The following is a 12,834-nucleotide window of genomic DNA, read 5'->3' on the forward strand; positions in this document are numbered from 1 at the left end:
TTACTTTGCAAAGTACCTTCCTGTCTACTTCTCATAATTATAATTTCTCTCAGTTCGGAGTGAAAAGTATGGCTTTATAGTTGATGCAAAATGACAGTTCAAAAGGAATCCAAAGAGGTACTAAAGCTCCCAATTCTATAGTGCCTAGCATAGAGTGACTTTTTAAGGCAGTATGGATGACATTTATCAGAATCCAGAATTTTTATGGGTGGTTTGGGTGATGTTGGCTGAGGTTACATTTTCATTTTGTGAATTGTAGTATAAGAAGTTCAACACAACTTGTGTGCTAGTGGGGTTGTGTTAGTGCAATGGCAAGCAGTAATCTGACTACTTCCTGGTCAGTTGACACATTCACTAAACTCTGAAGATTCAAATTTGAGTGACATTGGTCATGCCTTTGAAGTAGAAAGAGAAAGGGCAGTCTCAGAAGAAATAACAGGTGCATAGACCCAGAGACATGACTAGGCATGGTTTGTCTAGAGGAAATACAAGAGTTCACTATGGGTAAATCACAAGGTAGAAGGGGTTGGACGGAAGGGAGTAACAGAAGATGAGTCTAGGACCAGATAATAAGTTTATGTTCTATGTCAGGTCAGAGAGAGAAAAAGCCTGAAGGAAGATGGGTGTCACTAGGGGATTTAAGATGGAGAGTGATATGAACAGATTTCTTTTGCAGGAAAATTATTTAGGTGACCTGTGAATAATGGGTGGGAGGGACCCCAAGATTGGAGGATATGGTCATAATCCAGTCAAGACATGAGGAGGCATTGGGTCATGGCAAAAGCAATGAAAATGAAGAGGAAAATATGGATTTGATGGACTTGGTAGGTAAAATCAGCAAATATTGATGATCAAATGTTGGGGAGATGAGGAAAAATGAGATGTCAAGGTATTGAGGTAACCCACTGGATGGTACCATGGCAAAATATCAACCTTGTCTTGCCTCCAAATCTGCTCCTACTTTACTCGTTCCTGTCTCTATAAAAAATTGCATCTTTTCAGTTATTTAGCCCCAAGCCTCCTCTCATTCACCAAATCCCATGTATTCATGCATTCTGTTGGTTCTCCTTTTAAAATACATATAAAACATGACCATTTTCCCCCAACTACACTGCTGTCATCGTCCTCCAATCCATCCTCATATATCCTATCACAATAGCCTCCTGAGTGGTTTCTTTGTCCTCACCCCCACCTCAGAGCATATTTTCCAGCAAGTCATCTAAAGTGGTTCATTTAAATATAAGTAAATTTGATCAGGTCATTACTTCTAATTTCCAGTTTACCAAAATGCATGAAGGAACAAGTTAATGGCACAAGGAAACAATTAGATGAAGCTCTCCAGGATAACTGGCCCAGGCTCTTCAATAATTTAATGCCATGGGAAAAAAGAATGGGGGTGGAAAGATGTCCTACATTAAAAGGTATGTGAGAAGCATAATAATCTAATACAATGCATGGTACTTGAATTTATTCTGTTTTAAACAATACTACAAAAGAAATTATGGGGACTATTAGGGAAATACAAATGTTTTGATGGTTATCATAATGCATGAAGTGATTATAGAGGAAATATTTTATTTTTAAGAGAAATACTAAGGTATTTTCAGATAAAGCATCATGATACCTATGCTTTCAAAACTTCAAAAAATAAAGTACACCTAAAGCAATATGACACAATGGTAACATTTCTTAATTCTAGAAACGGAATATATGCCTGCTTATTGCATACGTGTTCCCTTTAATTTTCTATTTAAAACGTTTTTTTAAATTAAGAAAAATAGGTCATACATGTATATTCCTCAAACTTCTTCCAATGGCTTCCCATATCAATTAGAGTAAAACTCAATTCCTTTACCACAATACAAATCTTGCTATCTCTCTGATCTCATCTTCTGCCACACACCCTCTTGCTATTTCAGAAACATAGATCTCTTTGTCAAGTACAGTCCTACCACTAGCCTTTGCACCAGATTTTATTCCTGCTCAAGTCCCTTTTCTCTCAGATGTTTGTATGGTTCATGGCTTTATTTTATTCAAGTTTCTATTTCTTTCATTAACAAATTCTTTCTGGAACACCCTTTCCATCAATTCTCTCTGTGTCTTACTTTATTTTTCTTATTAACATTCATTACCACTTGATATATATTGTTTGTCTTTTTTGATGTAACAGTTAAAATTTTAACTTAATATTTTTAAAGAAGCTAAATTAGTGGTAAATATTCTTTCCTTTAAAAGCATTAGGTTTTAGAAGGAAATTTTATGAAACCTTCAATTAAATAGGTAATCACTTTATAAACAGTTCTAAAAAGCAGAAAAGAAAGAAATTAGCCCTTTTTACAAAGCTAGCAGTATCTTAATGTAGTTTGGACAAAAGCAATATTAAAATATTACAGGTTAAGCTCACTTATTTTTTTACCAATTTATTTGTCCTTTTTAGTTAGACATAACAGTAGAATATATTTTGACATATTTATACAAACATGGAGTATACCTTATTCTAACTAGGATCCCAGTCTTGCGGATGAACACAATGGTGTGAGATTCAGTGTTGTATTCATGTATGTACATAGGAAAGTTATGTCACATTCATCCACTGTCTTTTCTATTCCTCTTCCCCCTCCCTTCCCTTCATTCCCCCTTGTCTAATTCCCTGAATTTCTATTCTTCCCCTTGCCCCCCTTGTTGTGGGTTAGCGTCCACATATCAGAGAACATTTGACCTTTCTTTTCTTTGCGATTGGCTTATTTCACTTAGAATGATAGTCTCCAGATCCATCCATTTGCTGGCAAATGTCATGAAGTCATTCATTATAGCTAAGTAATATTCCATTGTGCATATCTATCACAACTTCTTTATCCATTCATCTGTTGAAGGGCATCTAGGATGGTTCCATAGTTTAGCTATTGTGAATTGAGCTGCTATAAACATTGATGTGGCTATATTATTGTAGTATGCTGATTTTTGACTCCTTTGGATATAAACCAAGGAGTGGGATAACTGGGTCCAATGGTGATGCCAATCCTAGTTTTTTGAGAAATCTCCATACTGCTTTCCAGAATGATTGCAATAATATGCAATCCCACCAGCAATGTGTGAGTGTTCCTTTTTCCCCACATCCTCACCAGTAGTTATTGTTACTTGTATTCTTGGTAATTGCCATTATGACTGTAGTGAGATGGAATCTCAGTATAGTTTCAATTTGTATTTCTCCAATTGCTAGAGATGTTGAACATTTTTTCAGATATTTGTTAACTGTATTTCTTTTGAGAAGTGTGTTTAGTTCCTTTGCCCATTTATTGATTGTGTTATTTTGTGTTAAGATTTTTGAGTTCTTTGTTATATTGTGGAAATTACTGCCTTATCTGAGGTATGGTTGGCAAAGCTTTTCTCCCATTCTGTAAGTTCTGTTCATACTCTTGATAGGTTCCTTTGCCGTGAAGGTTTTTAGTATTATACCATCCCATTTGATTTTTGATTTTACTTCTTGTGCTTTAGGAGTCTCATTAAGGAAATCAGTTCCTAAGTCAACATATTGGAGTGTTGGGCCTACAATTTCTTCTAGTAGGTGCAAGATTTCTAGTCTAATACCTAGGTCTTTCATCCACTTTTTGCAGGAAGAGAGATAGGGTTTAAATTTCATTCTACTACATTTGGATTTCCAGTTTTTCCAGCACTATTTGTTGAAGAGGCTATCTTTTCTCCAATTCCTTTCTTTTTATTGTATACTTCTTCCCACCCCATCCCAGCACACAGTAGAATGTAAGTTCAATATGAAGAAGAGTTTGCCTGTTATTTTTTTAATTGCTGTCTTTATTGCATGGGCAGTGATGAAATAAAAATCTGTTAAGTGAAATGCTGAATAGGAAATTTTCTTTGGAAGAACTAAGCTAAGTTCAGGGCATGTTGAGCTCAAGGACCTGTAGCGTATTTAAATGGAAATATTTTGTCTACCTTGGAGAAGTTGTATTTTTAGACTTTGTGGTAGGAGAATAAATAATTTTGCAGCTGGTAGTTTCTATCTTTTATTGAAGAAGGAGGCCATGCCGTCAACTGAAGTACAGCACATAGATGAAAATTAAGATCCTGGAAGTTGATGTTCTTTCATTCTATTTACTTTCATAAGTGATGAGAAGTGAAGGGAATAAAACCAAGGTGACAACCTCAGAACAGTAATATTTAAGGGGAAGACAGACCAAGAGGAGGAAATGAAAAAACAACTAGAAGATATGATCAGAGATAAAAGACAACCAGGAGAATCTTAGTTTCACGTAGACTCAAGAAGATAAGAATTTTAAAAAGGAGATCAGAGACCAAGTGTCTCAGAATTGGCTGGGTTAATTAAAGATGGATTCCATATGAAAGCAAATGGAAAAAGGTTAAGTGGAGTATTGAAGGCTTAATTTAGGAAAGAATGAGAGATATAGAAATATCCCATATAGGCTACTCTTAAAAGTTTGAGAGGGAAATGCAGACAGTAACTTGGGAAATAGAACTGGATAAAATGTTAAAGGAGGGACTTTTATTTAGGATTCGAAGGCATTCAAACGTATTTATATGCTGAGGATGAAAAGATTATAGAAAAGAATTAAATCAAATACTGAGAGTAAGCGTACGAAGGAGTAAGTTTTAGGAAAAACCAATGAAGATGAAACAAATAAAGGAACTGGCCTTCAATAGGAAGAGAGATAGTCATGTCCATACAATGGAGAAGAATAATGGATGGGCATGGAGAAAACTATGTAGGTGGAATACTGTGATGATAAAATATTTCACATCAGTGGGTTCAATATTTATGATATAGGAGTCTTTGAGTGAGGGTAGGTAGTGTTTTAGTCAGCTTCTTTATTACTGTAGCCAAAAGACTTAACAAGAGAAATTTTAGAGGAGGAAAAATTGATGTGGAGCACATAGTTTCAGAGGTCTTAATCCACAGATGGCCAACTTCATTGTTCTGGGCCCAAAGGTGAGGCAGAACATCATGGTAGAAGGGATTGATGGAGGAAAGCAACTCAGGACATGGCTACAGGGAAGCAGAATTCCACTCACTGTGGACAAAATATATAACCCAAAGGCATGACCCTAGCGATCCACCTCCTCCAGCAATACCCTACCTGCCTACAGTTACCACCCAGTTAATTCATTCAAGTGGATTAATTAATGCACTGATTATGTCAAGACTCTATTAACCCAATCATTTCACCTCTAAACTTTCTTGCATTGTCCCACACATTAGCTTTTGGAAGACAGCATATATCCAAACTATAACAGGTAGAGAACTTGAATAGAGAGACCAAGATTTGGAATTGTACTATGAGAAATTGGCATAAACTAACAGTAAGTAAAGAATTGTATATGACAATAAGGATTCAATTGAAGTTAAAAAAAAGTTTTATAGAGGCATTCATCTGCACAAGTGTATGAGGTTTTTGTTTTAACTGTGCTTAGCCTTTTTATAAATATGCTTTTAAGTTGTGGATGGACACAATACCTGTACTTTTAATCTATTTTTATGTGGTGCTGAGAATCAAACCCAGTGCCTCACACGTGCTAGGCAAGCACTCTACCACTGAGCTATAACCCCAGCCAGTGCTTAGCCTTCTGATTATAAAATTGAGGCAGGCAGATAATACACTGAGAATTTGAAGGGGAGGTACAGCTCCAGAGGGCAGTATTGTGTTGTGGGTAAGAGTGAAGGTTTTAGTCGCAGGCAGATCTTGATACCTGGTTCTGCTATTTTCTAAGTATGTGAGCTGGGGAAACTTATCTCTCAAAACCTTAAGTTTCTCATTTTTAAAATGAAGGCAGTAATAGTATCTACATCATAAGGTTGTCAAAATTAAATGGAAGAATTACTGAAAATTGTCTGACAACTAGGAAGTCTTCAATAATTGTTAAACACAAAAGACAAAACAGGTAGAAAGGAGATGAGATAGCTGGTGAGACAGAACTCTGTGTTATTGACCCTGAGCATTGGGAATAAAATGAAACTTTGAGGGACCAGTGCTCTAGAAGCAAATGGAAAAGTCTTAGTAACAGTCTTTAGTGCAGCTGAAGAACAACTGTAAAGGAAATGAGAGAACTATATAAAAGATAACTCATTGAGATTAGTATTGACATTTTTTAAAAATATTTTTTTCATTATAGATGGACACAATACCTTTATTTTATTTATTGATTCATCCATTTATTTATTTATATGTGGTGTTGAGGATCGAATCCAGTTCCTCACACATGCTAGGCAAGTGCTCTGCCACTGAGCCACAACCCCAGCCCCATGGCATTGACATTTGAAATCTAAGAGATAGAATGGATCTTGGTAATTACAAAGTCTAGTGTGTGGTCTTATGGTAAAAAGAAGTTTAAAGGTACTAGAGCTGGAGAGCCTGCAAAAGGTTGATGTTGGCTGTTGGATGAGTCATTCATTGTCACTGAAATATCCCAAGAACTATGGTAGAATGAAAGTAGAGAAATGTCAAAGACTTCAATGGATATGGGCTGTATCATTAGTTTCTGGTGACTGCTATAACAAATTACCATGGATATGGTAACTTAACAGAAATTTATTCTATACCAATGCTGGAGGTCAGAAGTCAGAAATCAAGGTTTCAGCAGGCTATATACCCTCTGAAGGTATATAGGGGAAAAATCCTTTCTTGCCTCTTCAAGCTTCTGGTTGTTCCAGAAATTCTTTGCTTGTGACTGCATCACTCCAATCTCTGTCTCCATCCTCACACAATCTTCTCTTCTTCTCCCTGTGTCTCTTCTCTGTGTGTATCTCATGACTTTGTCACTGGATTTAGAGCCACCTACCTGGATAATCCAGGATGATCTCAGAGAGAGATCCTTAATTACATCTTCAAAGATTATTATTCCAAATGAGGTCACACTCACAGGTTCCAGGGGTTAAGGCATGGACATATCTTTTTGAAAGCCACCATTCAACTCACTATAGGAAATGACTTCACAGTTAAAACATTGATGAAAAAATGTCAGATTATGTTTTACTCCTCAGTTCCTGTGGACACATGCTACCATTAGTAGAGTTTAAGCAGAAAAAAATCTCTATTTTGACTAAGAGCTGTATTAGCAAATAATCCCTAACTCCCATCACCAAGGATAATAAATACAAAGATCAAGGTAATGTTGAACTTTCTAATCGTAAGAGGAAATGAACCAAAAATTTATTACATACAGCTATGGCAATGCTATTTGATACATGGGCCAAATGGATCCTGTTATCTTGTATAAGAATATTTAAAAATATTTTCACATTTTGTTATTTTCCAGTGACCCAGGGTTGATCAATGATGGCCTGTGAGAATGCAGTAGTCAGGGATAAGGGGAGGTGAATTGGGGAATCAAGGGAGAGCAATAGAAAAATAGAGGCTGTGGTTGGAGACTAGCATCTGAATCCAACTTCAGTAACCTGGAACCAAAGGGTATACTTTCCTTATTTAGTTCTGAAATTGGAATTTGATAAATTAAACTGGACTTTTAGGGAATGTTGTTATATATGTCAAACATCATCAGGGTCTGATCTGTCACCCTTAAGTCCTATTTTTCTGGAGTAATAATGATCATATCTTGAAAGAATGATTGAGCTCATGTTACCAAATTATCCTTAGATTTATTGCTCAATTAGACATTGACTATATTAATTTAAAATGATAAACAGAACTTACAAAGACTGAGATGTCTCTCATGGCCAACAAACCTAATGTCCTTTCAGAAGGAAGATCACAAGATCTAAATGTGGCTCAGTGCAAATGGTGTCTTGATTGTCCTGATGAGTACCCCTTTCACTCCATGTGTTCCTAAACCAGGTGTTTACTGGTCAATACACTGTCTCCCTGGACATGGTTGGAAATGCTAACAAGGACCAAATCTAATTCTTTTTTTTCTGGATTCTGACATGATTACCCTTCAATTGGTACTTGCCATTATATCATCCTTCCCATTTTAATGGATTTGTGGAACCTGTTATTACTGCTCAGTTGATATCTTATTTTACAGTGATTGCATTTAAGGTTGGCTGCTTCCTGGGAAGACACTTTAATCTTATTAATAATATGTCACCCTCCCTGCTGGATGGGTTACTTCAGGAAAGGTTTCCAATAGCCAGCTGCTTACACTCAGACAAGTTTCAAGCAGAAAAGTTTCCATCTCAGATCCTTTCCTGTTTCATCCTTTTTATTCTAACATGTCCCTCTTAGTTCCACATGATACTGGCTATTTCTATCCTCCTGGAGACTCTTCATAATCAAATGTATATTACTGGGGTGTGTACTGCTTATGATGTGTAATTTTCCATAAAGATCATTGTTTAGACATTTCTTTTGAACACCAATACATAAGCCATCCAAATTATAAAGTGTAAAGAAGTTCAAAAGTTCAGGAGTATTTTCATTAGATAAATTTCATTGGGAAACATTTTTTGATTACATATCAACTAACACCAAACCATTGAATCATTAGAGACAATCTCATACAATTCCTTCATTATGTACTCAGTGAAACAAATCCATGAAAGTTAGGCTCCTTTCCCAATGTCACCTGGAGATTTTAGTTGAAGATTAAAACAAAAAAAGCTAATGCTCAGGGCATCCATGTGTGGAGGAACTTGCAATTCCTACATCCCCTCAAATCAGTGTTGTCTGAATTTACCTGGAAATAAAATACTTGAAAAAATGTTTTCTCATGAATGTAGTATGACATTTTTTTCTAATGACTGTCAAGGTGCATTGAATTTGGCAATTCTTAACACACAAACTCACTTTTAAAGAAGTCTAAAAGAAAATCCGTGATAGAAGTAGATGCACCAACATATGTATCATTTTGTTGCTGTAGAAACCTATGTGCACCCATATATTCATGTCTAAACCAAGACAATCTTCATTACATTGACCTTTGACAGATTCAATATTCAGGAAGAAAGAGTAAAGGCAATTACATTAACTAAGGTACATAGAAGGAAGTTCTATTCAGGTACGTTTTGATAGAATCAGCGATTAAGACTGTTCCCGCCAAATGCCACAATTTCTGATTTCACAAAAATAGATAAATCAAGGCACCATTTCATTTTCTCTAATTGAAAGGGAGAAAAAGCTACCTTTAAAAATGCTTGCTTTTATCCTGTGAACTTGTTTTTTGTTATCCACCAACACTACAGCCTTCTTTGTGCCAGCAGAGGGAGCTCAAAGACAGATTGCCAGGCTGCAGCAAAATGCAGAAGCAGGGCTTTGGGGGTGAGGGGAGTTGCTCAAGAAGGCACATAGCTAGAAAGACAACAGCAAAAAAATTGCCAAAAAATGCAGAGATGACATAAATGAACAAGTTTGTCCATGTGTTGATTAAAATGAATTCAAGTTAGTTTAAACATTTTCCAGATGAATAAAAGGAGTGGCTAAGAAATTTTGGAAACTTTCTAATAGATTCTTCTAACCATTGCTTTAAAAACATCTTAAAATATTTGCTCTTACAAGATCAAATTAATTTTGAATTAATATAAAGTTGGTTTTACCGCACAGCAATTTTTCACCATCTTTGTCACCCATCTTTTAATGCTCATTTACCTTTAAGAGGTTTTCCTTTTCCTGAGTACACATTTGCACATGAGCTTAGCTGAACAAACTGACTACATGAACATGAAGACCTAACTTGAACCATCGTTTTATAAACAATTTGGTGTCTGCTATGGTCTGAATGGTTGTCTCTCCAAAATTCATATGTTGATACCTAATTCCCAATGTAATTATATTAAAATATCAGGACTTTGAAAGGTGATAGATAGGTCATGAGGACTTTGCCCTCATGGATGGGATTTATGCCCTTATAAAAGAGGCCAGAGGAAGCTTGTTTGCTATTCTACCATGTGAGGACACATAGAAGCTACCACTTATAAATAATGAGCACTCACGTGGCATAAAATTTGTTGGTGCCTTGATGTTGGACTTTGCAGCCTTCAGAACTCCAAGTAATATATTATTTTTTATAAATTATTCAGTCCAATGTTTTTCATTATAGCAGTCTGAATGTATAAAGATAGCCTTTAATCTATATTCATGTTATCAGTTTAACATACATTTATTGAGAATCGATGATGTACAGATTCAATGTTAAAGACCCCGAGACCCATTAGGGAATATGACAGAGAAAGTCCAGTGGGAGTAACAGGCAGTAACTAATCAAATAATTTCAGGGATACCGTGAAGAAATTAATAGAATGATTTTAAAGAGTGACAAGATGGGAGTAATTAGGCTAAAGAAGTAAATAAGCGGGATCAAAATAGGAAAGGAAGAAAATGCATTGTCCCTGTTTGCAGATGATATGATCCTGTACTTATGAGATGCTAAAAGCTTCACCAGAAGACTTCCAGAGTTGATAAACCAACTCAGCAAAGGAGCAGGATACAAAATCAAAATAAAAATGAATCTGCTAAGAAATGAAGAAAGTGATTCTATTCACAATATCTTACAAAAAATACTTGGGAATAAATTTAACCAAAGAGGTGAAAACCTCTGCAGGGAAAATTTTGGAATACTGAAAGAAGAAATTGGACCAGACAGTGGAAAGACCTCCCATATTCGTGGATAGGTAGAGTTAATATTGTTAAAATAACCATGCTATGAAAAGCAATCTATAGACTCAATGCAATTCCAATCAAATTGCCAATGATATTCTTAGAACTAGCAAAAACTATAAAATTTATATGGAAGTATAAGACTCAGAATAGCCAAATCAGTTCTGAGTAAAAAGCAAAGCTGAAGGCACAACTTGACTTCAAATTATCCTACAGAGTCATAGTAACAAGAGCTTGGTACTGGAATAAAAACAGATATATAAACTAATGGAACAGAATAGACACAGACAAATCCATATAGACAGTCATCTGATACTTGACAAAGGTGCCAGCAACTTATGTTAGGGAAAAGACAGTCTATTTAACAAATGTTGCCAGGAAAACCGGATATTCCTATGTAAAAGATTGAAACTAGATCTGAGTTTCTCACCCTGTACAAAAGTCAACTCAAAATGGATCAAAAACCTTGGAATAAGAGCATTTCTAGGAGAGAACATAGGAGAAGTACTTGTACAAGTGGGCGTAGCAGTGACTTCCTCATTAGGACTTGTATAACTCAGGAAACAGTACCAAGAATCAATAAATGGGATGACACCAAACTCAACACTTATGTAAAACAAAGGAAACAACAGTATGAACCTAAAGAATGGGAGAAAATCTTTGTCAGCTACTCTTGGAGGAGGATTAACATCTAGAACATGGCAAACTTGAAAAACTCAACCCCCCCAAAAAAATCCAATAAATGGGCAAATGAATTAGAGAGACTTCTCATGAGAAGAACAAATGGCCAATAATTATATGAAAAAATGTTCAACATTTCTAGCCATCAGAGAAATGCAAATCAAAACTACACAAAATTCACCTCACTCCAATTAGACTAGCAATGCAAGAATACAAATAACAAATGCTGGTGAGAGTGTGTGTGGGGGGGTGAACTCATACACTATTGGCAAGAATGTAAATGAGTACAGTCACTATGGAAATCAGAATGGAGGTTCCTCAGAAGACCAGAAATGCAACTACCATATAATCCAGCTATGCCACTTCTCACTACCCCAAAGAGCCAAAATTAGTAAAAGTGTAATAGTTAATTTGAATTGTCAACTTGATTGGATTAAGAGAGGCTGATGATTAAGAGGCCTCTGGGAGTGTCAATGAGGGGGTGTCTAGGAATGATTGGAATGTGGGATAGTGAACTGGAGACCCTCTCTAAGCGTGGACAGCATGGCCCAACAGGATGGGATAAAAGCTAAAAGAGCAAGGAAGCAGATGCAGATGCAGCTTGGCTCTTCTTGAGCGAGTTCTTGATTGCTGCTTCCATCATTTGAGGATATCAAACTCTTGCTTCTTCACTCTTCCAAAGTGGAGTCTGCCAGTGATTCTCCAGGGAGTTTCCAGAAACCTTGGTTTTGGACTAGGGTAGTACTGTTGATCTTTCTTGTTCTGGGGCTTCTGTGCCTAGGACTGTGCAGCTGCTGGTTCTTTCAGCTCTCCAGCTGCAGATGGCCATTGTGGACTATCCAGCTTCTGGTCATGTGAGCCAATCTAATAAATCCCCTTTTTGTAATCATACTTCCTGTTGATTCTGTTCCTCTAGAGAACCCTAATACAATAAGAGATACGTGCATCATGTTTATAGCATTGAAATTCACAACAGTCAAGTTATGGAACCAGTGTTTATGTCAACAGATAAATGGATAAAGAAAGTGTGTGTGTGTGTGTGTGTGTGTGTGAGAGAGAGAGAGAGAGAGAGAGAGAGATATCAGTTTTACTCATAAAGAAGAATGAAATTGCATTTGCAGAAGAATGAATGGAACTGGAAAATATCATGCTGAGAGAAAAAAGCCAGACTCAGAAAATCAAGGATATATGTTTTTTTTCATCTATGGAGGGTAGAGAGAAAAAATGGAAAAAAGGGATCTCATAAAAATAGAAGGGAGACCAGCAGGGTAGAGGAAAGGGATCAGGGGAAGGGTGAACAGGAGGCAAAGGGGAAGTACTGGGGAATGAAACTGATTGAAGTATGTTATGTGCTTATACAAATATGCTACAGTGAAACCCACTATTCTGCATTCTCAAGAATTTATATGGAATAAAAAAGAGTGACCAGGTGGGATAGAAAACATGTTCTTTGAGGGTAATATTAATCCAGAGATCTAGTAAGGAGACAGCCATGCAACAATCTAGCCAATTTGGCAATTATTTTTTTTCTGAAAGGACTTTTGGGTCATACAACATCTGTCTGAACTACTCA

Source organism: Sciurus carolinensis, chromosome X (genome assembly GCF_902686445.1).
Source record: "Sciurus carolinensis chromosome X, mSciCar1.2, whole genome shotgun sequence".
Taxonomy (NCBI): domain Eukaryota; kingdom Metazoa; phylum Chordata; class Mammalia; order Rodentia; family Sciuridae; genus Sciurus; species Sciurus carolinensis.